Raw genomic sequence first — 27,480 nt, forward strand, 5'->3', positions numbered from 1 at the left:
TAGAACCCGTGGCATGTCCTGCATCTTCTGCATTGCAGTCAAATTCTTCACCCCTGAGCCAGCCGGGAAGCCCAAATCTGAGGGATTACAATGATTACTTTTTGGACAATGTCAGTGCATTCCTGAAAAAAATTTTCCAGGAATGATTTGTTAACCTGTTAAGAAAATATATATATATATGTTCATGTACTATTTATATATATGTTCATGTACTATCAGGACTTCCGTGGTGGCTTAGACGGTAAAGCGTCTGTCTACAATGCGGGAGACCTGAGTTCGATCCCTGGGTCAGGAAGATCCCCTGCAGAAGGAAATGGCAATCCACTCCAGTACTATTACCTGGAAAATCCCATGGACAGAGGAGCCTGGTAGGCTACAGTCCATGGGGTTGCAAAGAGGACATGACTGAGGACTTCACTTTCACTTTCATGTCCTATTAGTTTCTTTGTGTATGTCAATGTTGTTTTTATGTCTTTCTTTTTGTTAAATAGTATCAAAGTCTTAAGATGAGTTAAGAAGTATTCTGTATTTTATGCAAGAGTTTATGTATAATTGATTTATTTCTTTCTTGTTTGGCAGAATTTACTGAAGAAGCCATCTGAACCCGTAATTTTAAGGCATTTAACTAATAAAAAGTTCAACTTATATAATTAATATAGGACCATCCAGGTTACGTATTTTTTCCTTGAATGAGCTTTCATAGTTCAAAAGTTGCTTGTTATGTAATTTCATTATTCTTTTAACATCTGAAGGGTATTTCTGATACTGGTGATTTGTAACTTCTCTATTATTAGTTATTATTATTATTAGTTCTCTATTATTATATTTTAATCTAAGTGTTTTTCAGTGAACAAGATTTGACATTATTTATTTTCTATACTGTTCACGTCTTTTCTATTTTGTTAACTTTTCTTTTAGCATTACTATGTCCTTTTTCTATTTACTTTGAGTTTGCATTGACCTTCTTCTATATCCTTTAGATGGTATCTAAAGCTAGAAATTACCCCCAAGTTCCTGACTTTAGGCTTAGTCCATTTCTTAAAATCTTTTTTTTCCTCTCATTGTTTTTTTGACTTAGTTAAATCTGTTAATAGGTCTTCAAGTACACTGATTTTCTCTGCCATTTTTTTTTCTACTGTTAAGCTCATCTAGTGATTTTATTTCAGATGTTTATTTCAGTTCTAACATTTCCTTTTATTTCTTTTTGTATTGTCTCTTTGTTGAGATTTCCTATTTTCATTCATTATGAAGGCATATTCATTTACCTTACAAAATATAGCAGCTGCTTAACCATCCCCATCTGATAATTCTAACTTTTGAGCCATCTGCTTGTCATCTGTTGATGATCTTTTATGTTAGAATTGAGTCACATTCTTGACCTTCATATGTCTAGATATTTTGGATTGTGTCCTGGACATTGTGACTGTTATGCTGTATAAGATTCCTGATTTTATTTTGTTTTATTTTCCTAAAGATTATATATATATATATAGATAGAGACATAGATATAATTTTAGGAGGCAGTTTATTTGTTAAGATCCAGATTGCAGTCCTTCACACCTGCATTGCTTAGTGACTCACATTTTCCTTGTTTGGTATTTTTTATTCGTAATTTGCTTTAATTCTGTTCACCAGCCCCACTCCCCACATGAGTGATTCAGTAATCAACTAGAAACTTGAGCTGAGTTTGTGTATAAATTAATGTTTAATGTTTTCCCCCTCCCACTTGCTCCTTTTTACCCCCTGCTCTTTGGCAGCCCTTTAGCCCTTAGCTAAAATCTTTTTAGCTATGTCCTCCAAAACTGCATCTACCCTAAGGATAAAGCATCAGTAAAATGGGGATCAACTATGTGCTGGTCACTTTCTCAATGTTTTAACTTATTTCTTGGAAATTCCATTTTGTTCGGCTTCTAAAGCTCTCAACTAAATCTGTCTTTTGTATTTATCCAGAATATTAAACTCTTATTTATGTGAGAGAAGGTTTGTTAGGGGCTTATTTCTCCAATTCAAAAGTATAAACTTCATGTTCAATAAATTTTAATAACTAAAAGAAAGAAGAAGTGAATTTTCCCTCATGTGAAAGATGCAGATTTTAACGCATTTCCTCAGATTCATTAACATACAGTTTGAAAAAGAACAGTAACAATGGTGTTTTTCTGAAATTTGTATTTATATATCAATCCCTTTAAATGCATTAGCTGATTTCAATATATGTATTGAAATGCACAGGACTGAAGTGTTCAGGTAATCTCTTCTTTCACATCATTGGGGAAATGATTTCTGCTTGATTGCCTCTAAAGCAAGGTTCATTCACATTTAATTAGCATAAGAGTAGACCACTTATAACATTAATCTACAAAGCTGAATTTATAATTTGTAAGAGGTGGCAACTTTGAAGTTGACATTTCTTTTATATCAGTGAGATTGCAGCTGCAGATGAAGTACAAATGACGTATTATGCAAAATAAAAATTTAATTATGAGGGAAAACTTTGGTTGAATATTTCCGTTTGATTAATAATATAAGCAGATACCATCTAATTTAAATTTACACAAAAGCATAACTGCTGTTGATAAACTGCAGTGTCATTTTAACACTGACACCAATCTGAGTCTCTCCATAATCTTTTTGTATAGGCAAAGCTAGTAGTCATTTGGGTCTGAAACAGTCTTTTTAGAATTAATGCCTAGAGAACAGAAAAAAATAAAATTTTATTTTAAGCCATTCTATTTCATGCTCATTCACTTATTTATCTTGCAAATGTCCATTTTTTGGGGGGTGCTTATGGTATTGGACTATTTTTCAATTTAGCTCTAGTTGCCTACTTTTAAAAAACAAAAGCATTCATTCATTCAACTTCTTTGAGCTGATATTTATGGGAATTGTTCTAGTTTGCCAAAGACGCTCTTAATGTGCTGACTAGAATTGAACACAGAACTTACTCAAGTAAAATATGATATACTTCACTTTTATCATTATCTGGATTTCAGAATGTTATTAACTTATTATAAGATTTAATTAGTTGTTGGTTTGTTTTTCTTTTTGGCTTGATTTTAGCAGTCTTGCTCTTGTGACAGCAGCAATATAAACTACAAAGCTACCAAAGTATAAATTGATGACTAAATTCTAAAACTTTTTCACATTAAATGCTGTTAAGTCTGCATTGTATATTATTTACCATTTGGCAGTTCTATCTCACAAAACAGGAATCTATAGAGACAAATGAAAGAATCATTACTTGGGTTAATGAGCATTACATAGGGAGATAGAAAGTCTTTTTGTTTACTAGTTGAACAACACTAATTGTATAACTTTGAAACCAGGTTCCCCTAAAACTGAATTCCCTTGCAGAATTTAGGATTGCTCTCTATCTCTAAAATTGTATTCTCTTTCTTGTTCCACCCCTGTTGTCTTCAGGATTGAGGAGTATCCAAGGAAAGGGGAAGAGGTTGGGGAGAAAGAAGCAGGAGCTTGTGGGGCCCCTATAAGTTACAAATACCCTCTTTGTGTCCCCTGTTTCTTTTGTAGAAAAAGGGTTTTAGTCTCCCAGGCCTTTTTCAAGTTCTAAAGAGCAGATTGAAGCAGTTAATGTTTAGAACTAGAGAGTTATAGGATTAAAGAGTAACAGTTCCTTCTGAAGGTTGTAGATAAGAATCTAATGTACATATTTGAGTTGTTCTGCAGAAACTAAGACCCTTCCCAGTGGAGGATACTGACTACATGATGACCACAAGCATTCAAACCCAGACTGGTTGAAATCAGAAAGTTGATGATTGAAATACCCTAAATATTACCCTATTAGCTCACTACCAACTAATCAGAAAAAGATTCATGAGCTAAACAGGCATTCTATGACCCCTCTAACACTGTCTTTAAAAGCTTTGCCCAAAAGCCATTGAAGAGTTTGGGTCTTTTAAGCACAAACTACCCATTCTTCTTGCTTGGTGCACTGCAAATAAAGATTGCACTTTCCTCATCACAGCCAAGTGTCAGTAGACTGGCTTTGCTGCAAGTCAGGTGAGCAAACCCACATTTAATTTGGCAATAACTTTAGGCAAATCTTTCAACCTCCCAAATTCTCTGTTTCTTCAACTGCTAAATTAGATGTGTTTTGTATTAAATGATCTTTTAGTTTTGTGTTTCCCCCCAAATTAACATTTCTGTGAATAAATTCCTGAATACATAGAGGAAGTTAACAGTCTTTAGGTAAAAGTCTGTTTGTCAAAAGGATAGAAGGCTCAAAGCAATAATGTTTCTCATAATCTTACTCATTTGTATATTTTCTGAGGACTCAGAGATCTATTAGATATGGTATCTGTCTGAAGGAGCTGGCTATTTTTATGGAATGGCAGAGTTATATATAAGAAAACAAAATGAATGTTTCAAAAAGTGCAGCAGGAATGTATGTTTCCAAAGTCAATGTATGTTTTTAACACAGAATCATATAAAGGCCTTTTAATCAAATTTATATATCATTAAACAGTTAATTTCAGCCCCCTATTTTCCTGGCTATCTGTATTTCTGTTGTCTAGTGAAAGAGATTATCTCATTCAATATCTAAAAGCATTTCTGCAAAAAAACTTTTTCTTCTCTTAGCTTTTCTATTTGCCCTTTTAAGCCATGTAGGTTTTGTCTTTATTTTTTCTTTCTACTTTTTCATGTGAAGTTGCTGATCTTATGAGACTGGGATTTTTATGAAAGAAAAGGAAGATCTTCCTTGCAGGCAAATGATCTGTGTGAAAAAAATGCATGTGTTTGCAAGGTGAGAGTTCTTCAGGGGGGTCAACTCACTGAGCAGCCATGGTCCACATAGATCATGGAATAATAACTGTGGGGGCTGTGGGGAAGTCAGAACTTACTTTGTAAATTGCTCTAATTTTATCTTTCAGAGATTCATTCAGTACTCTGAAAAAACCACTTAATCACCGGCTATTTTTAATAATAGTGCAATGAATAGACATACACGTTAAATTGATACATGCTGCCTTATTTCCTTGAAGTAATTTCTGTAATATATAATTATATAACAAAGTTAAGGTTAAAATAAGTAATTTAAGATAAATGATTACTATTAAGATTCTTAATATACATTGATATACTATCTCCCAGGAAGTTGGTACATTTTCTGTTTTACCTGGAATGTTTTTGGGTTTTTTTTTTCCTGTTTGTTTTGTTTTTTATTGAAATATAGTTGATTTACGGTATTGTGATTACTTGGAATATTTGAGTCATATCTACTTTCCTTCCTTTCAACATTCTAGATATTATCACTTTAAAAAGTTTTTAAAAATCCATATAAATTTCCCATATGGTAATTGAGTATATTCTATGGGAAAATAAAAGACGAGTTTTGCAACAAAGTTTTCTAGTCAAAATATAGCCTGTCATTTTCTTGCACTTCGGTTGGTGACAAGGGTACCATCCTATCTGTGAACTGTGACTTATAAAAAGGCACAAATAGGAATCCAGTCTCAACCCTGAGAGTGGCAGTGATCAGGGAAATAGAACAGATTTGTTTTCTCAGGTTTCTCTACTCTCCCCAGTATCTGAAGAGACAGGTAAGCTAGGATGTGCGCTCTTGTTCTTATGTAACATTTGGGCATAGCAGAGTTTGCCTGAAAGAACTTCGCCTCCCTTCAGGTCTGTTTATCTTTGGTTTCTTGACAGTTATTAACCATGTCAGTCTAGCAGCAAAGAAAAGGAGAAAAAGTATCAGTCCTGCTATGTACAATGCTGGCATATTTTTAAAGGTACACTGTGTGAAAATAAATCTTAACTATTTCAGAACAGTAATATTTTTTCATCAGAATTTGGATCAGTGAGTTTGATCCACTGTCCAAGAAGTGTGATAAACATAAGGCTGATTTTTTTCTGAAAGATAAAATATTATGAAGTGACTTTTTTAAAATTGTCAAATACTTGTTAAGCAGCACTCTGCAGACTATGCTTGGTGCAGACTATGCAAACTTAAACCAAGGTAAACATGTAGGAATTTACTTCTTAAGACATAAGGTGCATTAGCAAATGAACGCTGAATAAGTACAGACATTTATAAAGACTTAGTTTATAAAGCAAAGAGGAAAATGTGTCTTAGGTACAAGCTACAATTTGAATAAACCTTCCTTCAAGCTATTTTATTTGAAAATAGCACCTTAGAAACAGTGCAATCTTTCAGGATATACAGATGACCTTTGAAATAAATTGATATTGAATGATAAGCCTGCTTGTTTTTGTTAAATTGTGTGATGACAGCTGATTCTCAAGGTTGTCCTTCCGCAGGGTAGCCTGGGACCCTATTTTCAGAATTTATCAATTTTCTAGTCTTCCTTGTATATCCTTCAGAAACTCCAGTCTCTTGGCATCGATCTTAAAATAATATATCTTATATAAGGACCTGTCCAATTTCTGATTTAAAATCAAGCTGCCTAAGTGTAATCCACATATCTGTCATTTCTTCTCTGACTCCAGAGGAACTATCTCAACCTAGACTGCTCACCCACTCGTTGAAACATAACAATGCTCTGAGCCTGAACTGGTCACCCACAGTTTTTCTGTTCTATCAAGGTAATTGCTATCATGTTTCACAACCACTGTCTCTTTCACTCAAGGAAATGCCAGTCATATTTATCCTACTTCCTTCACCTTGAATATCACCACCTAAATCCAAGGCTTTTTCATTTTATGACCCTAAACCTGCAATGATCTCTTAACTATTATCTCACTTTCTTCCAGTGTGCCAATACCAATGTTACCATCCATTGTACTTTTTCATCTGTTCATTTGTTTTTTGAAAACATTAAATAAGCACCTCTTTCTCATCACATTATCAAAACGCCTTTATGAGACTGTTAGGGTCATTTATAGCTGAAACTCTTCAATTTTATCTCATTCTCATCACAAAAGTTTGGGGAAACATTAATTATCCAACAAATTTTAAAATATTTGTTATAATTTAATAAATGACTTCATGCATACAGGCATGCTAAATCACTTCAGTCGTGTCCGACTTTTTGTGATGCTATAGACTGCAGCCCACCAGGCTCCTCTGTCCATGAAATTCTCCAGGCAAGAGTACTGGAGTGGGTTGCCATGCTCTCCTCCAGGAGATCTTCCCTGACCCAGGGATCAAACCCGTGTCTCCCGCAGTTCCTGTGTTGCAGGAGTATTTTCTACTGCTTAACCCGTGGGGAAGCCCGAAATGACTTCATGACCCGCTGCTAATTTTTTATAACGTATTGCTTAAAGATGAGTTCTATAAAGTTTTCCATGATTTTACAACAGTGTATGTAAATGGATAGATGATAATGTGACAGAGAAAATTAATAACCAATATCCACCTGCTTTAAAGGACTAGGTCATGGCTAGAATTCTGGAAAATAAAGACATTTGGAAAGTGTGTTCTTGGGCAGATGATAATTAACAGGCATTTATTGGATATAGTCTGTGTCTGAGATACCACACATGTTATATCATTTAATGCTGATAAGAAAAATACTAGTTACACTACTTCTCCAATTTTGAGGTTGAGAAGACTGTGAGTTAGAGAGACTTTGTATTATCAACTAAAATATATTCATAACCTAGAAGTTGAGAGCTGTGTTTTATTTGGCAGACATACTGGGAACTTCAAGGCTAAGAGACATCATCTCAAATAACACTGAGAAAACTGCTCTGAGAATTCTAGAGAGGAGCCATGGTATGTAGGAGTTTTGCAACAAAGAACAGTTAATAGGAACGAAAGATTACTGTTAATAAAAGAAAATTAGATATCTCAAGTTAAGGAATTTAGCACTTTTCTATGTATGGGAAGATACAAGACTTTGGGCTTACTGAAATCATCTATCTGGGGCCAGTTTCCTCTGTTTTGTATCCTGAGTTTCCTCAGCTACTAGATGGCAGGTATTCTATGTTTTTTTCCTGAGTTCCCTCAGGGCTTACCAGCTCACTGTAGGTGGTGGCTGAAATCATTGTTGGCTTATTAATATGAGAGACAATATTTTATTCCTCAGTAGGTATCATAGTTTTTCTAAGATGACACAATTTATGAGCTAAGGGGTCAAAAATTTAAATTTAAACTTTTCTATTACCCTATGCTATCTCCCTAAGTGGTGATGGTGAAAATTTTCAATAATGCCATTGCCTGTCTAATAAATTCAATTTCTACTTCCTAATCTGCCCAAATTCTCATTAATTTCCAACTCTTAGAATCTAAGACATTTCTACATTTGTCTCATGATAGCATTTAACAGTATAGTATATACTTCAGTATTTAAAAACTCATTAAGTCATAAGAAATAGTATATAGTAGCACCTGGATAATTTTCTGCTGATGTTCTGGTGATGTTTCCAAACCAAAGAGTCAGTTATTTCTTTTATTTAAATTTTGTAATCTGAGAGAAAAAACAAAGATGGAGGAAGAGGCAGAAGGGAAAAATGAGAGAAAGAAAGAAGGAAAGAAAGAGAAAAGGCAGAGAAGAAAAGAAGAAGGACACGTTGTTATGCTCCGTGTCCGTGTCCCCTACCCGACCAAATGAACAAGTCCACCAAAGTAATGCAAAAGGCATAAAGGGAGTTTATTTCTGGCGCACCAGGGTCCTAGCCTCTCTGACACAGCAGAATGCGGCTGGACCCCAAACAAAGAGGTATGGCGGTTTATATACAGTTTGTCCCTTAGTCCAGCAACAGGCATAGTTGGCACTACCTGATTGGTTACATGCGAAGCTGAGCTCATACATTCCCCTGATGCTGCTTCCCTATAGATTTTTCTTATTTGGTATGGAATGTTTAGCGCAGGAGCTACTGACCTCCTTATTTGGTTATGGAATGTTTAGCGCAGGAGCTACTGTCCCAGGTCCCTGATGTAGTTACACACCTCACTAAGTCTTCCGATAACCTAACAACGTATTTTAATGTCACCACATAAGTAAAATTTTGGAATCTCTAGTATTAACACCATTCCACTCTCAAATAGCCAGAAGTAAGCAAGCACACAGGGTATCTGTGAAAGTAAATAACAATAACAGGGAATTCCCTGGCTGTCCAGTAGTTAGTTAGGATTCAGCAATTACACTGTCATGGAACTGGGTTCAGTCACTGGTCAGGGAGCTAAGATCCCACAAGCCATGCAGCATAGCCAGGAAAAAACACAAAACAGAACAATAGAATAAACAACAACAACAAAAACTGCACGTGGCATTCACTGTCACGTGTTCCTTACTCCCAGAAGGAAGTCTCACATTTTATTTATTTTCTAAATATCTTCACAGAAATTGAAGTTGGCATGCATGTAATTGAAAATTATGGAAAAATACCTAATTTGATATATCATTTTCTGAACATTTTTCTTGCCAAGAATCTTTATAAATGTTAGAGAATTTGTAATGGATCTGTGACTCACACCTAGTGTCTGAGTCTGTCTCTTAATCCTTTTGCTTGTAGGAAATAGGTTGTATATTACTTGACTTGCCATTTACTGAACCCATGGTTTTTAAAAGACTTCTATCCATTTTAGTCATTTAGTGTGACTATGCTGCTGCTAAGTCGCTTCAGTTGTGTCCGACTCTGTGCGACCCCATAGACGGCCGCCCACCAGGCTTCCCCGTCCCTGGGATTCTCCAGGCAAGAACACTGGAGAGGGTTGCCATTTCCTTCTCCAAATGAAGTCCTACAAAATCCAGTGACTTAACGTACCTCATAGTAATTGAATAACCTTCCAAACTGTGAGTTAAACTTTTTGTTTTAATTGAAAACCTCAAATTCCGGTTTTCTTAGGTTATTCTTTTTTTTTTTTTTTTAATTTTAGTTAAGTATTTTCTCAATTTTACACTATTTCTGTTTTTCTTATATTCTGATTCTGTTCATGCTGAGCAGAAATGTATTTTCCTCTCAAATTTAAGTGACTTAACTTGGCACTTGTCCTCAGTTTTCATTTATAGAATTACTTGTAGATGAGAGAAATGAAATAATGAAGAGGGAGAGAAAGCCAACAAAAGAGCAGTTTCTACCTATTTTCAAATCATGTTAATGATCTAGCCATGAATATTCCCGTCTTGTGATCAAAACAACTAAAATTTACCCAAATAAATTATTTCAAAACCAGAAATGTCTGCCTCGCATGTCTTTTAAACTAAGATTAAATCTACATTTATGGAGTATCTACTATGTGATTATTCCCTGGTGGCTCAGAGGTTAAAGCATCTGCCTGCAATGCAGTAGATGTGGGTTTGATCCCTGGGTTGGGAAGATCCCCTGGAGAAGGAAATGGCAACCCACTCCAGTATTCTTGCCTGGAGAATCCCATGGACCAAGGAGCCTGGTGGGCTACAGTCCACGAAGTCGCAAAGAGTTGGACACGACTGAGCGACCTCACTTCACTTTTACTATGTGATAGATCCATCCCCTCTTTCATCTTCCCAACAATACTATGAATGGCAATTTACTATGCATACTATGTAGACCAGGAACTAAGCTCTGAAGTTAACTGTCTGATTAAAAGTCACACAGATTCAAATCCAGATTTCATGATCGAAAAAAATCAATGTCTTTGATTTTTTATATATCTTTAGATGATATTGCATCTGTCAAATTCATGGTGTAAAGTTGGTAACGCAGAGATGTCTAGTAAAATATAAAATTGACTTACAAGTTAATACAAATGATTCTTAATGAAAAATTTTGTTAAGCATTTTAGTTAACATATTCTTATTGTTATTAGTGGGCTTCCATTGTGTCTCAGTAGTAAGAATCTGCCTGCCAATGAAGGTGGCACAGGAGACATGGGTTAGATCCCTGGGTTGGGAAGATCTCCTGGAGTAGGAAATGGTAACCCACTCCAGTATTCTGGCCTGGAAAAATCCATGGAAAGAGGAGCCTAGTGGGCTACAGTCCATGTAGTCTGAAAAAGTCAGACTTGACTGAGCAACTGAGAATGCATCCAAATATTGATATTAGCTCACAAAATTAAATTTTCATTGACTAAGAAACAATGGTTTAATAGGTGTATTTTTAAGCACTGGTAATAATCTGAGATGCCAGTAAGTGAAAGTGGAAGTCACTCAGTTATGTCCGACTCTTTGTGACCCCATGGACTATACAATCCTTGGAATTCTCTAAACCAGAATACTGGAATGGGTAGCCTCTCCCTTATCCAGGAGATCTTCCCAACCCAGCGATCAAACCCGGGTCTCCTGCATTGTAGGTGGATTCTTTACCAGCTGAGCCACAAGGGAAGCCCAAGAATATTGGAGTGGGTAAACTATCACTTTTCCATGCCAACTGAACTATCAGGGAAGCCCCTGAGACACCAGTAACAATCTTAATTCCTGAAAGAAAAAAATACTTTTTAAGATTCTACAGGGGAATTTCAAACATTAGAGATTAATTTCTCAATATGTATGTTTCTTAATATGCATGTTATTTTTGATAACTGTAAAAAATAATATAGTTAAGTTTAAATATTTATATTTAAATACTTATATACATTTAAATAAATAAATATTTTAAAATATTTATGTTTATTAACATCTCAAGCATTATTTTAGCTAAAAGAATAGATTCAAATTGAAACTGTAAGTCTAGAAGAAAAACCAAACTAAAAAAAAAATAATACTGCTTAAAAATATAAGTCAAATGTATTCTTATCTTTTCTTGTCTACTTCATCCTGTGTATCTTGTCGCTGGTTACTGATTTATTTCCTTTGAATTGTTTCTCTCACTTTCTTCATAAGAGCTTGATTGCTGGATCTGACAGCAGATCAGATACTCATAAATAGTTGGCTGAAGGATTCTAAATCTGATAGTGGAGAACTTCGAGTTCAAATGAGCTTAGGATTTCCAAAGGAATATCCTAAAGCACTAAGGGACAAGGGTTCATCTCTGTTCATTAGACTTAGTCCTGCTGTGAAGATATCACAAAAGTCAAAGTTAAAAGCAAAGGATGTGAATGCCAGTGTTGATTTCCTGGGCTGATCCTTAAGGAGGTTTTTGGTTTGCACAGTAAGAGGTTGATATAATGTTTCTATTATAAAGATAGTAACTGTGTACCTTTTTTTTTTAATTCCTAAAAACCCATGTTCTTTACCACTTTGGGAAATTAGTGATGAATAGCATATCAGGCAAAAATAAGAGAAAGAATGAAATCTTGTAATCTCCTTCTTATAACTCAGTTGTTACTGTTCAGTTGCTCAGTCTTGTCCGATTCTTTGCGACCCCATGAGCTGCAGCCTGCAGGTTTCCCTATCCTTCACTATCCAACCATATCATCCTGTCACCCCCTTCTCCTCGTGCCTTCAATCTTTCCCAGCATAAGGGTTTTTCCCAATGAGTCGGCTCTTCACATCAGGTGGCCAAAGTATTGGAGCTTCCACTTCAGCATCAGTCCTTCCAAAGAATATTCAGAGTTGATTCCCTTTAGGATTGACTGGTTTGATCTCCTTGCTATCCAAGGGACTCTCAAGAGTCTTCTCCAGCACCACAGTTTGAAAGCATCAGTCCTTTGGCACTCAGTTTTCTTTATACTCCACCTCTCACATCCATACATGACAACTGGAAAAACATAGCTTTGACTATGTGGACCTTTGTCAACAAAGTGATGTCTCTGCTTTTTAATACACTGTATAGGTTTGTCATAGTTATTCTTTCAAGGAGCAAGCATCTTTCAATTTTGTGGCTGCAGTTACTGTCTGCGTTGATTTTGGAGCCCCCCAAAAATGAGATCTGACACTGTTTCCACATTTATTTGCCATGAATTGATAGGACTGGATGTCATGATCTACATTTTTTGAATGTTGATTTTAAGCCAGCTTTTCCACTCTTCTCTTTCAATTTCATCTAGCAGCTCTTTAGTTCCACTTTACTTTCTGCCATTAAAGTGCTATCTCAATTCAGTTCAGTTCAGTTCAGTCGCTCAGTCGTGTCCGACTCTTTGCACCCCCATGAATCGCAGCACGCCAGGCCTCCTTCTTCATCATCATCTCCCGGAGTTCACTCAGACTCACGTCCATTGAGTCCGTGATGCCATCCAACATCTCATCCTCTGTCGTCCCCTTCCCCTCCTGCCCCCAATCCCTCCCAGCATCAGAGTCTTTTCCAATGAGTCAACTCTTCGCATGAGGTGGCCAAAGTACTGGAGTTTCAGCTATCTCAATTAAAACTGGTCAAATGCAGTCCAGTTCTTGACCATCTAAAATTGGGATGACCCTTGATTAGTCTGTGACTTTCCTAAAAGTATGGAAGAAAGGAGTTCCAGGAAGGAAAACCAAAAATTCACAGAAAAGTTGGCAAAACTAAAGTCCAAAGTTGATTCATGAAATTATATTAGCCCAGATGGGCACTCATGGCTTTTCCATGAGCTCTTCCACCATCTTGTCAATTACTTGAATATTAATGTCAGAGAAGGTATGCTTATCATATTTGTAGATATGGTAGACATGGCTAATATACTTAAAAATAACCTAAATTCACTCAAATATATTTCAATAGTGTAAAAAATTATATTTTCTCACAAGAGGAAATTTAATGCAAATAGATATGAAAAGTCACATTTAGTAAAAACAAACAAATGAAAGTAAACATATTTAAACAAATATACAGGGAGAGATGGTTTTTAACAACTGTTTATGCGAAAAAATATACATAAGGATTTTAATGGATTATCTTTAGCACAACATGAGCCAATAGAATGAAGTGGCTGTTAAAAATATTGTCCTGTCACTTTCTGTAGTATGTTTCTAAGCCATTTGTAAAAATAAAAACAGATAATTCTTCTATGGGCTTCCCTCATAGCTCAGTTGGTAAAGAATCTTCCTGCAATACAGGAGACCCTGGTTCGATTCCTGGGTTGGGAAGATCCCCTGGAGAAGGGACAGGCTACCCACTCCAGTATCCATGGGTTTCCCTTGTGGCTCAGCTGGTAAAAAATCTGCCTGCAATGTGGAAGACTTGGGTTCAATCCCTGGGTTGGAAAAGATCCTGTGGAGAAGGAAAATTCTTGCCTGGAGAATTCTGTACAGTCCATGGAATTGCAAAGAGTTGGACACAACTGAGCGCCTTTCACTTTCAATCCTTCTACCACATTGTCCCTTTTATATGTCCTTCAGAATTTTTTTAAATTTATTTTTAATTGGAGTAATTTAAAGTAATTGGTAATTACTTTACCAACTCAATGGACATGAGTTTGAGCAAACTGTGGGAGACAGTGAAGGACAGGGAAGCCTGGCTTGCTGTAGCCCCTGGGGTCCCAAAGCATCAGACATGACTTAGGAACTGAACAATTGGTTTATAGTGCTGTGTTGGTTTCTGCCATTCAGCAACATGAATCAGTCATAATTTAACATATGTTCCCTCCTTGTTAAACCTCTCTCCCACCACCCATCCCATCCCACCCCTCTAGGTTGTCACAGAACAGTAGGTTGAGCTCCCTGTGTTATACAGCAACTTCCCATTAACTGTCAGTTTTATATATAGTAATGCATGTTTCAATGCTACTCTCTCAATTCCTCCCACCCTCTACTTCCACCCTCCCACTGTGTCCACAAGTCTGTGTCTCTATTCCTGCCTGCAAGTAGGTTAATCAGTACCATTTTTCTAGTTTCCATATATATGCATTTGCCTTTCTCTTTCTGACTTACTTAAGTCTGTATAACAGGCTTCTAGGTTCATTCACCTCACTAGAACTGACTCAAATTCATTCCTTTTTATGGCTGGGTAGTATTTCATTGTATATATGTATCACCCTTTATCATTTGTTATAACCTAATATTATTAAACCTGCTGCTGCTAAGTCGCTTCAGTCGTGTCCGACTCTGTGCGACCCAATAGACAGCAGCCCACCAGGCTCCCCGATCCCTGGGATTCTCCAGGCAAGAACACTGGAGTGGGTTGCCATTTCCGTCTCCAATGCAGGAAAGTGAAACGTGAAAGTGAAGTCGCTCAGTCGTCTCCGACTCTTCCTGACCCCATTGACTGCAGCCTACCAGGCTCCTCGATCCATGGGATTTGCCAGGCAAGAGTACTGGAGTGGGTTGCCATTGCCTTCTCCCATTATTAAACCTAGATAGCATATTGAAAAGCAGACATTAGTTTGCCAGCAAAGGTCTGTCTAGTGAAGGCTATGGTTTTCCAGTAGTCATGTATGGATGTGAGAGTTGGACTGTGAAGAAAGCTGAGTGCCGAAGAATTGATGCTTTTGAACTGTGGTGCTGGAGATGACTCTTGAGAGTCCCTTGGACTGCAAGGAGATCCTACCAGTCCATTCTGAAGGAGATCAGCCCTGAGATTTCTTTGGAAGGAATGATGCTGAAGCTGAAACTCCAGTACTTTGGCCACCTCATGCGAAGAGTTGACTCATTGGAAAAGACTCTGATGCTGGGAGGGGTTGGGGGCAGGAGGAGAAGGGGACAACCAAGGATGAGATGGCTGGATGGCATCACCGACTCAATGTACATGGGTTTGAGTAAACTCCGGGAGATGGTGATGGACAGAGAGGCCTAGCGTGCTGCGATTCATGGGGTCACAAAGAGTTGGACATGACTGAGCAACTGAACTGAACTGAACTGAATATTATTAAAATTCATTTCTTTACATGTTTAATGTATATCTTTTTACTACCTTGTTAGCTCTCCATATCACATGTTTTATTCACTAACACATGTTTAAACTACGCCTAGTATAGCACTTGGCCCACCATATATTTTCCAAATGTCTGATATATGGTAAATGAGGAAACTGCAGTGAGGTGAATGAGGACATGTTCTACATTTTCTTCAGTCTAGCAAAGTTGGGGCCTCGAGTATATATGTCTTATATTGCAACCCAGGAAACAGGCTCAGACTCAAAGTGTAGAAATCATGGAGAGATTAATTTAAATTCAACATATTTTAAATATTCTAAAACTTAATGTTGAGGTTTGAAAGAAAACAGCAAAATTCTTTAAAGCAATTATCCTTCAATTTAAAAAAATATTCTAAAACAGAGATATTCCAAAATGGTGTAGCCTAGACTTCTAAGTAAACATGGTAGAATAGAAATATTTGTTTCTTTGGCATTGGAGATGCCAAGTCAGGTAAGGGAACAAGTGGTTATCAAACAGGGAGAAAGAGATACTTAGTCTATATCCTGAATGATGGCACAGCTCCCACTCTTCTAAACCCTGCCCACTAATTCTCCCGTCTCCTAAAAGAATTTGGAAAGTTTTCTCTGAAAATGGAGAATTCTAAGAGAAAAGATGCAGAGATATTGTTGAATAGTTATCACAAATGAGGTGAATGTTTGGTTAGTCTACAGGAAGAATCACCAATCCTGAAGCTCTGTCTCTGATAATAATGTCCAATCATCCCTAGTGTCTTTTTTCTTAAATGTGAATGATTCAGTGATGAGCAAATAATGGGCATAAGCTTCTAACTTGAAAGAAACTAGAGATATAAAATGAAAGCAACAGAGACATTGGGGGAAGTATAAGAACAAAAAACTGCCATTAATATCCACAGAGAATTTGTTGTTGTTGTTTTGTTGTTGTTGTTAAAGAGAGGATGCTGTATTAAAGAGTATTTGGAAAAGTAAAAACAAGTTTGAAAATTAAAAAATATATATATACCATGTTCTAAAACTTAATGCAAATTTCATTAAAGTTGAAGATGTTAACATATCTGTGATATATATATTATACAATATTATATATCTATGCTATATATTATCATATATAATATAAAGAGAAAATTAAAACAATTAGATGGCAGTCCAAAAAGACCAAGAAGAAAATAATTTAAAAAAACAACTGTTTTCAAAATATATATATATATATTTTAAAGATATGTATTTCTAGACTGAGTACCAATGGTAATGGGTGAGGGGAAAAAAGATTCATTCAAAGGCATATTAATATGAAATTGCAGAACACAAAAGTAAAAGAAAAGTCCATAAAGTTTACAGAGAGGAAAATAGATTTGGAAATACAGAGGAAGACATAGCAGAAAGATTCTTCTCAATGGCAAAGTTATACATTAGAATACACTGGGAAATACTTTCAAAACACAGGGAAAATTATGGGGCTTTATACCTAGTCAATAGAGCATGATGTTAGAATGAGGACATTTTCAGACTTACAGAATCTCAAAACAATGTCTTTCTCAGGAAACTACTAGATACTATGTTTTAGGAAAAAAATATAAATCAGAAAAATGAAGACATGATATTGGTATTCACAAGTCACAGGATCACTCACAGGAGACATGAAAAGTGAATTATCAGGATGGTAATGGAAAGGTTCCCCAGGATGCCATTTTAACATCAAGAAAATGGTAAGCTCTTACACAATGTGTCCAAATTAAAATTAAGTAAAAGCAAGTAGATAAACATATAAAAGCAAACACTCAGGTAGAACACTAGAACCTACTGTAACATATACAATCTGGAGAGTTCAGGGGTAAATTCAGTTCAGTTCAGCTCAGTTGCTCAGTCATGTGCGACTCTTTGTGACCCCATGAATCGCAGCATAGCAGGCCTCCCTGTCCATCACCAACTCCAGGAGTTCACTCAGACTCATGTCCATCGAGTCACTGATGACATCCAGCCATCTCATCCTCTGTCGTCCCCTTCTCCTCCTGCTCCCAATCCCTCTAGCTTTCATTATAAGGAATACTTTAAAAATTATTTTAAAGAGTGAATTATTTGTTTTAATGAAACCAAAATTGTTTCAAGTAAAAATAGCATGTAGGTAATGGCTCAGCTCTGGATAGTAGAAACAAGCTTAAAGAGAGAGAGAGATGGAAAAGAATAGGAAAAAGGAAACAATAAACAATACTGGCCAGCATAAATTAATGTTAGAAAACATATTTTTTAATAGAACACTCATATTCCTGGGCATGTCAGGAAATTAATCTGCCCATTTGATAATGGTTGCAAATTAGTATCTTAAAATATGTCTTTTCCCCTACATATCTATACTGTATCAGATCAATGTAACTTGCATTTTCACAGCACAAAGCAAATAGAATTTTAATAAAAACTGGATTGTGTGACTAATACTCTTGAATTTTAGTGCATAAAAAACCTTCATGTAGGAAATGAAAGAGAAAAAAATAACCAAGTTCCTAACTTTTCAGTAGGGGAACCAAATGTAAAATGATTATGGAAAATAGATCATTTTCAAATTAGTATTCTGTACTTCAGAGGAAGAATATATTTTTCTCCTGCATAAATTATGTGGCAACACATTTCAAAAACCCAATCTTAATCCAAGCAATGAACATTTCAGAAAGTAAATTAATATCTTCAAGGGAATGAAATATAGCATGTTAGGGAGCCAACTCCAGCGCCACAGTAATTATGGCTTTGCCAACATTTCTGCAAAAAGCCTGATTCTGAAACTGTATTTTCCCTACTTTCCCAGCCTTGTTGATGACAGAGTCTAGTGTTGATCCCAGGCTCTGAATACAAAGCTGACCTGTTTTTTTTTTTTTTTTCTTCTTCAAGTGAAACTCATTTATAGCAATATGGGTTTCTAACTTCTTCCAGAGAAATATGTATGATTCCAGATTTCTCTCATTTGATCTATTGTAGCTTACAGATGGGAGAAGGAAATGGCAACCCACTCCAGCGTTCTTGCCTAGAGAATCCTGTGGACAGAGGAGCCTGGTGGGCTGCTGTCCATAGGATCACACAGAGTCGGACACAAAGAGCAACTTAGCATGCATGCATGCATTGGAGAAGGAAATAGCAACCCACTCCAGTATTCTTGCTTGGAGAATCCCAGGGATGGAGGAGCCTGGTTGGCTGCTGTCTATGGGGTCGCGCAGAGTCGGACACCACTGAAGTGACACAGCAGTAGCAGCAGCAGCAGCAGCTTACAGGTATGAGAGTATCATCATATTGAAGAATCATTGAATTTTACAGCTGAACTTGGGGATCATGTTGCTGAAGCCATATCATAAGGGGTGAGGTGGGGGCAGGGTCAACTCATAAATGTTTAACAAGTGCTAATCTTGAAGTCAACATACATACTACATTTTCTTTTTTTTCGTTTGTCCAGCAGTGGAAATTTAGGTTTTTCCATATCTTGGCTATTGTGAACTATGGGAGTGTAGATAGTTCTTTGAGATCCTGATTGTTGTTATTTTGGGTAGATATTTAGAAGTGGATCCTATGGTAAAGAAAATGTAATTATTCAGAATACATTTCTAGGTTCAGTTCAGTCACTGAGTGACTCTTTGCGACCTCATGAACTGCAGCACGCCAGGCCTCCCTGTCCATCACCAACTCCCGGAGTTCACCCAAACCCATGTCCATTCAGTCGGTGATGCCATCCAACCATCTTATCCTCTGTCGTCCCCTTTTCCTCCTGCCCTCAACCTTTTCCAGCATCAGGGTCTTTTCCAATGAGTCAGCTCTTCGCATTAGGTGGCCAAAGTATTGGAGTTTCAGCTTCAGCATCATTCCTTCCAAAGAAATCTCAGGGCTGATCTCCTTCAGAATGGACTGGTAGGATCTCCTTGCAGTCCAAGGGACTCTCAAGAGTCTTCTCCAACACCACAGTTCAAAAGCATCAATTCTTCAGTGCTCAGGTTTCCTATGGTCCCACTCTCACATCCATACATGACCACTGGAAAAACCATAGCCTTGACTATAGGGACCTTTGTTGACAAAGTGATGCCTCTGCTTTTTAATATACTGTCTAGGTTGGTCATAAATTTCCTTCCAAGGTATATGAGATATATTACAATATGGAAAGGCAATCATGCAATTTGTGACACTTTCCAATGGGCGAAGATGGTAAAAAGCATCTGTCCAAAATTCATATTTTTGTATCTTCATCAGCTTCTCACTATTTGCTTGACTTGGCTTCTTTTTAATATGACCAAATTAACATCTTTATGCAGCATAAAATATTCCAAACAATCTCATTTATAATCAATAAAACCCAGTATTATAAATATTTGGTGATACCTGTCATGATATTTTTCCCTGGACAAAAAGTGGAAGCCATTATGGAAACCAAGAGCGTTTGATTAGAATATACCAGTGCTTTCACTTTCTGTGATGATTATTCTTATGAGTTTCCAGTTGGGAGTATTAGCAGAATTATTTTACAAATATAGTTTGACTAAATAACTCTTCATTACATACCTCTGTGAAACCTACTAGAACAGCATCATAATTTCATAACTGTAATTTCAGCTACTCATTTCTTCCACATGTATAATGAAGTAGAATGTATCTCTGTAGTTCCCACCAATTAGTTTCTATGATGATATCCTCTGCCCAACGGTAGCAAGTGGGAAGAAAGTGCTTTGTAGGCAGAAAACCTGGGCTGTAATCTCATATCTGCAAAACATAGTTATAGTGATCCTGGGAAAGTTACTTAATGTCTCTGAGCCTCAGTTTCCTCCTTTGTAAAATGAGATTAATATACCATCTCTTCTAAGGCTATGTATTAATATATATTCTAACTATATATATATATATATATATGTAATTATACAAAATTATAAAATAGATACAGTGGTATCCCTAACACTGTCAGATGCATTAAAAATGCTGAACACGTGAATCTTTTAATCCGTTTCATAACTTTCTGTTTAATCACAATAACAGTATTGTGACTGGTAATATTAGGAGTAATTTTACCACTAGACAGAGTTGATAAATCAACTGTGTAAAATGGGATATAAAGCAGAGAATGTGTTTCTTTGTTTAATGATTATAACCATGACTGCTACCTGACTTTCATATTTTATTGCTGAGAAGATGCCTATTTATCTAAGACCTAAAAGAAATACATTCTCAGAGTCTACTAAATACTCTGGTTATCGAGTGGCTTGTTTCTGTGACTTGATGCTGAAGGAATCTCTAGAAGAGCCACATATTTGGATGCTATTTTTATATATATATAGGAAGTGAATCTCCATTTGTTGGAAGTTCTTGGCATTGGTATTCTCTCTTTTGTTAATTGGCTAGGTAAGAGTCTTAGTCATAAGTGAAGTTCAAGAAATCTGAATGCTTAATCAGTGTTCAATAAGCACTCAGAAAGTATATGAATGCTAACATTGGAAAAATGTGTCTGTGGTTTTGGATTTATATGTGCTGATAGAATATCTTTTGGTCCTCAGGGTATAGAAACACTTGTGTTATTTTATCATAGGATTAGTTCTGTGTCTGAATGTTCAAAGTGCTTCCAACTTGCTTATCTGATATAGCTACTGCCTCTCCATGGTGTGGAATCTATCTGCACTGTGATTCAGAGTCATCCTCTGCATAGAGCAGGCTCAATATTCCATTGTTCTTGTCCCTACTAACATAAGCCCCCATCTTCAGCGAATCCTTTCCTGACAGCTTGAATAAATACTGCTAAGACACACCCTTTCTCTGAACCTCTTTAATACTTAGAGCCAATAAATAGTTGTCTCAATTTGTATTCCTGCAAAGGCAGACTCAGGCATGGATTTGAGTAGAAGTAGATTATTGGGGAGATGATCTTAGGAAATCCTATGAGCAGGACAGTAAAGATATAACAAAGGGTACATTATCAAGTATCTTAGACTGTGTGCACCTGATTTTAAACCCTCTGAGGAGCTGTGCTTTGGGAAATGGTATTATAATTCATACATCAGAGATATTGCCATGCCTTTCCACAGGAGAGATAAGGGTGGACTCAACTCTTGACTTAAAAATGATCTTAGGGACACTTGGTACCAACCACTTCCATGGATGGCTGAAGGGGAGGCCCAAGAGATCCTTGGAGCAGAGCAACAAGAGTATTATGATATGGAATTCAGGGTACACACTGAAATGGTGAAGGCCAAAGGATATGGACAGAAAACTGAAAGATCTACCATCATCACCTTGAGAACTTTTCCCTTATTCAGTTTTAGAGTTGGATAGAACTTTAGAGATCAGTTCTCAGCTTACATCTCTCAAAAAAGTTGTGGATTGTGCTTTAGATGTGACAGTTCTTCAATGAATGGAGCCGTGTATGCACATGGCTGGACCTGCCCATCTAGTGCCATTCAGGCATCTAGTTACTCAGACTGTACGAATCAACCTTGCAGATTTCCAGGTGCCTTCTGACAGTAGTGTGTGTGCATGCTTAGTTGCTCAGTGGAGTCGGACTCTTGGCAACTCTATGGACTGTAGCCCGCCAGGCTCCTCTGCCCATGGAGTTTTCCAGGCATGAATACTGGAGTGGGTTGCCATTTCCTCCTCCAGGGGACCTTCCTGATTCAGGGATTGAGCCAGTGTCTCCTGGGTCTCCTGCATTGCAAGTGGAATCTTTACCACTGAGCCACTGGTAAGCCTGGACAGTAGCATGACTGTTGATTAAAAATTTCTCTGACTTCCACAATTCTACAGGGGTAGGAAATCTCTCTTGGAGAGGTTAAGTGACTTCCTTAATGAGGCAACCTGAGTGCAGGTCTCCTGCAGTGAGGACAGAGATCATCTCTTAGAGTGAGACCATATCAGAGATTATTTTGATACATGGGTAACAGTGAACACATAAAAGTATAAAATAATATGTGAGTAGAAAACATTAAATTATTATGTGTACTAGTCAAGTAGCCTTACATTTCCCTGTCTAAATTTTTCTACCTCTTTTCTTAAGTATAAATAATTATTATATATGCACAAAAAGACAGAGAAAAGAGATTATCTATTTAAAATTATTGCAATTCAGAACAAATATATATAGGCACATTAAAGAGCATATGTTTTGTTGGAACAACCTTGCTATTGTGACTGGTGAACTTACGTGATGCCTGCTGTAATCCCAGGATGCTAACACAAACAAGAGACTTGTTTACCTGAGTAGTTTCATCTCTAGCAGAACGCTCTCCAAGAGCTCAGTGTTGTCCAGCTCACTGAGTGGGTAATTTCTTTTGCCATGGATTCTTAAGCAAATGGAATCTAGTTAAAAAAAGGTGAGATAATGAGAATGAGGGTATTTTAAAACAACATGGCTCTCTTCTTTTAGTATAGATTATATGTCCCTACTCCTGGGGCCTGTATTATCCATCTCTATTAGACAAGTGCTTCCAGACTCATCACTGGCTCTGAGAAGTGATAAGCTATTGGGTATGTATTTTTTTCTTTCCTTTTTTTTAAAAAATAAAGTTGATTTACATTGTTATGTAAATTTCTGGTATATATCACAGTGATTCAGATATACATATTTATACATATTCTTTTTCATTGTCTTTTCCATCATGGCTTATTACAGGATATTGGATATAGTTCCCTGGGGTATACAGTGGGACCTTGTTATTTATCTATTTTATATATAATAGTTTGTATCTGCTAATCCCAAACTCCTAACTTACTTCTCTTCTCCCTTCTTCCCATTTTTAAAAGTGGCTGGAGAAAACTAGAAATAAATATAATTTTAAAGGAGGAATTAAGAACCTATCAGGATCAGAAAATTTAAAAATAAAATTAAATAACTGATGTTAAGCAAATGAGGAAAAATGAGAGTAAAAATTTCAGTTTTCCTTTTGTCTGTGAAAAGAAGGAAAATTAACATTGAAAAGAAATTAGCAGGTACTGAAATTTATAAAAACTGTCAGGGAAGCAATGAAGAAGTAAATAAATATTTAACAGTAACTTATAAAACTTTATATTTTTATTACATCTGAAAATTTGCTAGCCAATTACTATATTAATTCAGTCCACTTAAAACATGTGCAATTACATATACACATACTTACACATGCACATTTATTTTTATCTCAGGCTATTTTACTTCTAAAATAGAAATATATGTTTTGAAAAATAAACATTACTTATTGTGTCTTATTGACTTATTATAAATTCTAGAATGGCATGGAGTTACAAGTTACATCACAAGTGACTCCATAGAGTAGATGAATACAAATTCTAGTTACAAGATTACAGAATTACAAAGTAAATGAATTCTCAAATTGGTGTAGTTATGTATGAACATATTAGCTCAAGCAAAAGGGTAACTGTTAAAGGAAAGGGTAGAGCAACATATAATATTAAACAAAAATATGGAAACCATTGCTTCTTGTTGACAAAGCATATCTGCTTAAGCTTATTGCAATTATTTAGGGGGATTAAGAAAATTAATGCCAAACCTAATGATTTGAAAACATAGTCAATCATTTAATATGGAATGAGAAATTTTATCTGAATTTCTTTCCTTTCTCTTTCCAGAGAGAATTGAAATAATGACTATACTAGAGAATTGAGTTTGACTGTACAATTAGAAAAAAGTAGCGCATGTCAATTAAATAGAAGTGAGAGATACAGGGAATTAATCTTCCTGTTCTAGGGTATACTTTTTCCTACATTTCTATTACAATTTTCTACTGCTATATTTTATGCTATACCATAAAATTTCAAGTTTCTCTTCCTCTAATATTCTTTTTCCTCTCTGTAATGACTTTTTCTGACTAGCTCCATTCATTCTTTGGACTTTAACTCAGATATTACCTACATTAAATAGGTAGCCTTCCAAAGTCTAAGTATTTAATCTAGACTTTACTTTTTAATTTATTTTTTTTAAATCTAGGCATTTAATCTATACCTGTATGGCAACACTGTTCACTTGTCTGTCAATCTTTCATACCATTTATAGTTCTAAAATTCAGGTATGGACATACTAGTTCCCTGCTTAAAATATTTCGTTTGTCCCCAGTATCTATAATAAAAACTCTAATATTCTTAGCATGGCATTGCTTGTACTTCATATCTTCTCACAGTGCTCTCATCCTTTTCATAAAAGATCAATACTCAGTTACAGATTCACTGACAGTTTTCTGAATAGGTGCAGCAGTTTCTAACCTTCCTGCCACTGCCCCTGCTGATTCCTCTGTGTGATTCTCTGCTATTCTAGTCACCCGCTCTCCTCTCAAGGCTCAGTCAACCGTCACACTGTGAGCTTTTGGCCCACGCAAGCATAGAACTGACTTTCTCAGTGTGCCTGTGTTACTGACCCTCCCAAGTTAGTCCCCAGAAAGAGTTCTTCTGCTCCATGAGGCACACACCAATAGAAGGAGACCAGATTCAGTTCAGAAGCAAATGAAAGCTTTATTCTTTGATCAAAAAATGGAGAGATGTGAGCTTGCTTTCTAGAGTACACATATTCTCCCTGAGAGACTGTGGGCAGGTCTGCTTAGAAGGTTCTGTCAGTGGGGAGGGCAGGGGAGAGAGTTCCCATGAGGTAGGTGCATGTCTGTTGTTCATGCTTCGGATCATAGCATCTCTGTGAGGGCCCACTTCTGCCATCTTGAATTGCAGTGCCGTGCGCGGTACTTTGCCACATGACCCAGGAGCCGAGATGTCACTTCATACTTGGAACTCCAGTCTGAAGCTCTGGGAGTGAGGCCTCTGCACGTGACCTCCTATGAGCAAGTGAAACAAAACTAAGCACAAGGGGGGGAAAATAAAAGTTAGGCTTTATTTTATAATTCAGATTCTATTTTCACTCCCGTGGAATTCGTAATGGGCTTTGTCAGTGACACCTGCTTTATTCTGTCTCAATGTCTATCAGTGGAGAAGGAAATGGCAACCCACTCCAGTGTTCTTGCCTGGAGAATCCCAGGGACGGGGGAGCCTGGTGGGCTGCAGTCTATGGGGTCACACAGAGTCGGACACGACTGAAGTGACTTAGCAGTAGCAGTAGCAGTAATGTCTATCAAAACACCTGTTATCATTTAGTGAATCCAGTTATTTTCTAGTCTGTTTTTTCCAGCAAGCCTACTGAAGATAGGGCTTTGTTCTTTGATTTCCAACAACAGTTAGAGTGGATACCTGAGAGTTGGTTATTATTTGATTGAGTAGATAAATGACTCAATTGTAAAATGTGGAAAAGATACTGAAATTGGCTCCAGAGTTGAAACTATATTCTTAATGAACCTAAATTAAGGAAGAATTATTCTATGTGTTCAGTTTTTCCCTCCAAGTGAAATAGCTTCACATTCATCTATAGCATATTGGAATGTTCTGCCACTGCTGCTTTACAGATGGATGTGCTCATCTCCTGAAATCTTTGCTCACTACCATTGATTTATATCAGCTCTTCTCCAGGATAACAGCGGTACTACCTGAAAATCAAGTCCTTGCTTACCAAACAGAGCACACACAGGGCCAGGTTCAAATTGAAATGCAGTCACCAATTATGTGCTAAACTAATCTCCTTCCTGCTTTATCTCTTTCCTTTCTGCACACACTCACACATATTTTATATTCCAAAGAGTAATGTTAAGTTTCAGTTCAGTCACTTAGTCATATCCAACTCTTTGCGAACCCATGGACTGCAGCACACTTTCCTGTCCATCACCAACTCCCGGAGCTTGCTCAAATTCATGTCCATCAAGTCAGTGATGCCATCCAACCATCTCATCCTCTGTCATCCCCTCCTCCTCCTGCATTCAATCTTTCCCAGCATCAGGATCTTTTCCAATTAGTCTGTTCTTCACATCAGGTGACCAAAGTATTAGAGTTTCAGCTTCAGCATCAGTCCTTCCAATGAATATTCAGGACTGATTTCCTTTAGGATGGACTGGTTGGATCTCCTTGCAGTCCAAGGGACTCTCAAGAGTTTTCTCCAATTCCACAGCACAAAGCATCAATTCTTCAGCACTCAGCTTTCTTTATAGTCCAACTCTCACATCCATACATGACCACTGGAAAAACCATAGCTTTGACTAAATGGACCTTTGCTGGCAAAGTAATATCTCTGCTTTTGAATATGCTGTCTAGGTTGGTCATAGATTTTCTTCCAAGGAGCAAGTGTCTTTTAATTTCGTGGCTGCAGTTACCATCTGCAGTGATTTTGGAGACCAAAAAAATAAAGTCTCTTACTGTTTCCAGAGAGTGGATAGCTGTTCCCTTCTGCAGGAGATCTTCCCAAACCCAGGGATTAAACCCAAGTCTCAAACATTGCAGGCAGGTTCTTTACCAGCTGAGCCACCAGGGAAGCCCAAGAATACTGGAGTAGGCAGACTATATGTTAAGCTTAGTTCTTAGCATACATAAGAATGTTTTAAAGAGGTATGATAGTCCTTGACATGGAGCATTTTTAAATATGAAAAAATGGAAGAAGAGCCCCATTAATTTAAGAAACATATTTTTCTTTGACTTGTTTATTTCTGAAGGTTGTAAGATTCATCGATGTTAAAACGGATATTAAACATGCAAGGATCATTTCTACAGTGGAATTCTGTAATGCAAAATCTACAATGCAAATTTCAGCATGGAAAAGATAATGGGCATATTCCTAATCTCAATATGGTTCCTTAAGTGAACTTAGCACCATATGGAGTGCTATATACTTAGAGTAGCCTGGTAAACACTAGAGATCCATTGACTCATTTTTTTCCCCTGAATTGGCTCTTTAACAAACATTTTCCTCATATTCTTTTATACCTCTCATATGCATAGCCTTGGCCTTCTTTGGAAGAAAAGAGAATATAGTTTATTTGTTTTGAGATATTCTCCTTTATAAAGTTTATTCTAAAGAAAATAATCATT

General features: G+C 36.7%; 1 protein-coding gene across 3 annotated transcripts in view; it reads left to right on the forward strand.

The window, feature by feature from the left end:
- DPP10 (dipeptidyl peptidase like 10) overlaps positions 1 to 27,480 on the forward strand; it is a 770,042-nt gene that overhangs the window by 499,638 nt on the left and 242,924 nt on the right. The window contains exon 1 of one of the 3 annotated variants that reach the window (XM_060411166.1): positions 22,832 to 23,061. The exons of the other annotated variants lie outside the window; for them this stretch is intronic. The gene's annotated coding sequence lies outside the window, so the exon portion shown is untranslated. Of the gene's footprint in view, positions 1 to 22,831; positions 23,062 to 27,480 lie in introns of those variants that run through there. 3 annotated transcript variants of the gene reach the window in all.

This window comes from Ovis aries, chromosome 2 (assembly GCF_016772045.2).
Source record: "Ovis aries strain OAR_USU_Benz2616 breed Rambouillet chromosome 2, ARS-UI_Ramb_v3.0, whole genome shotgun sequence".
Taxonomy (NCBI): domain Eukaryota; kingdom Metazoa; phylum Chordata; class Mammalia; order Artiodactyla; family Bovidae; genus Ovis; species Ovis aries.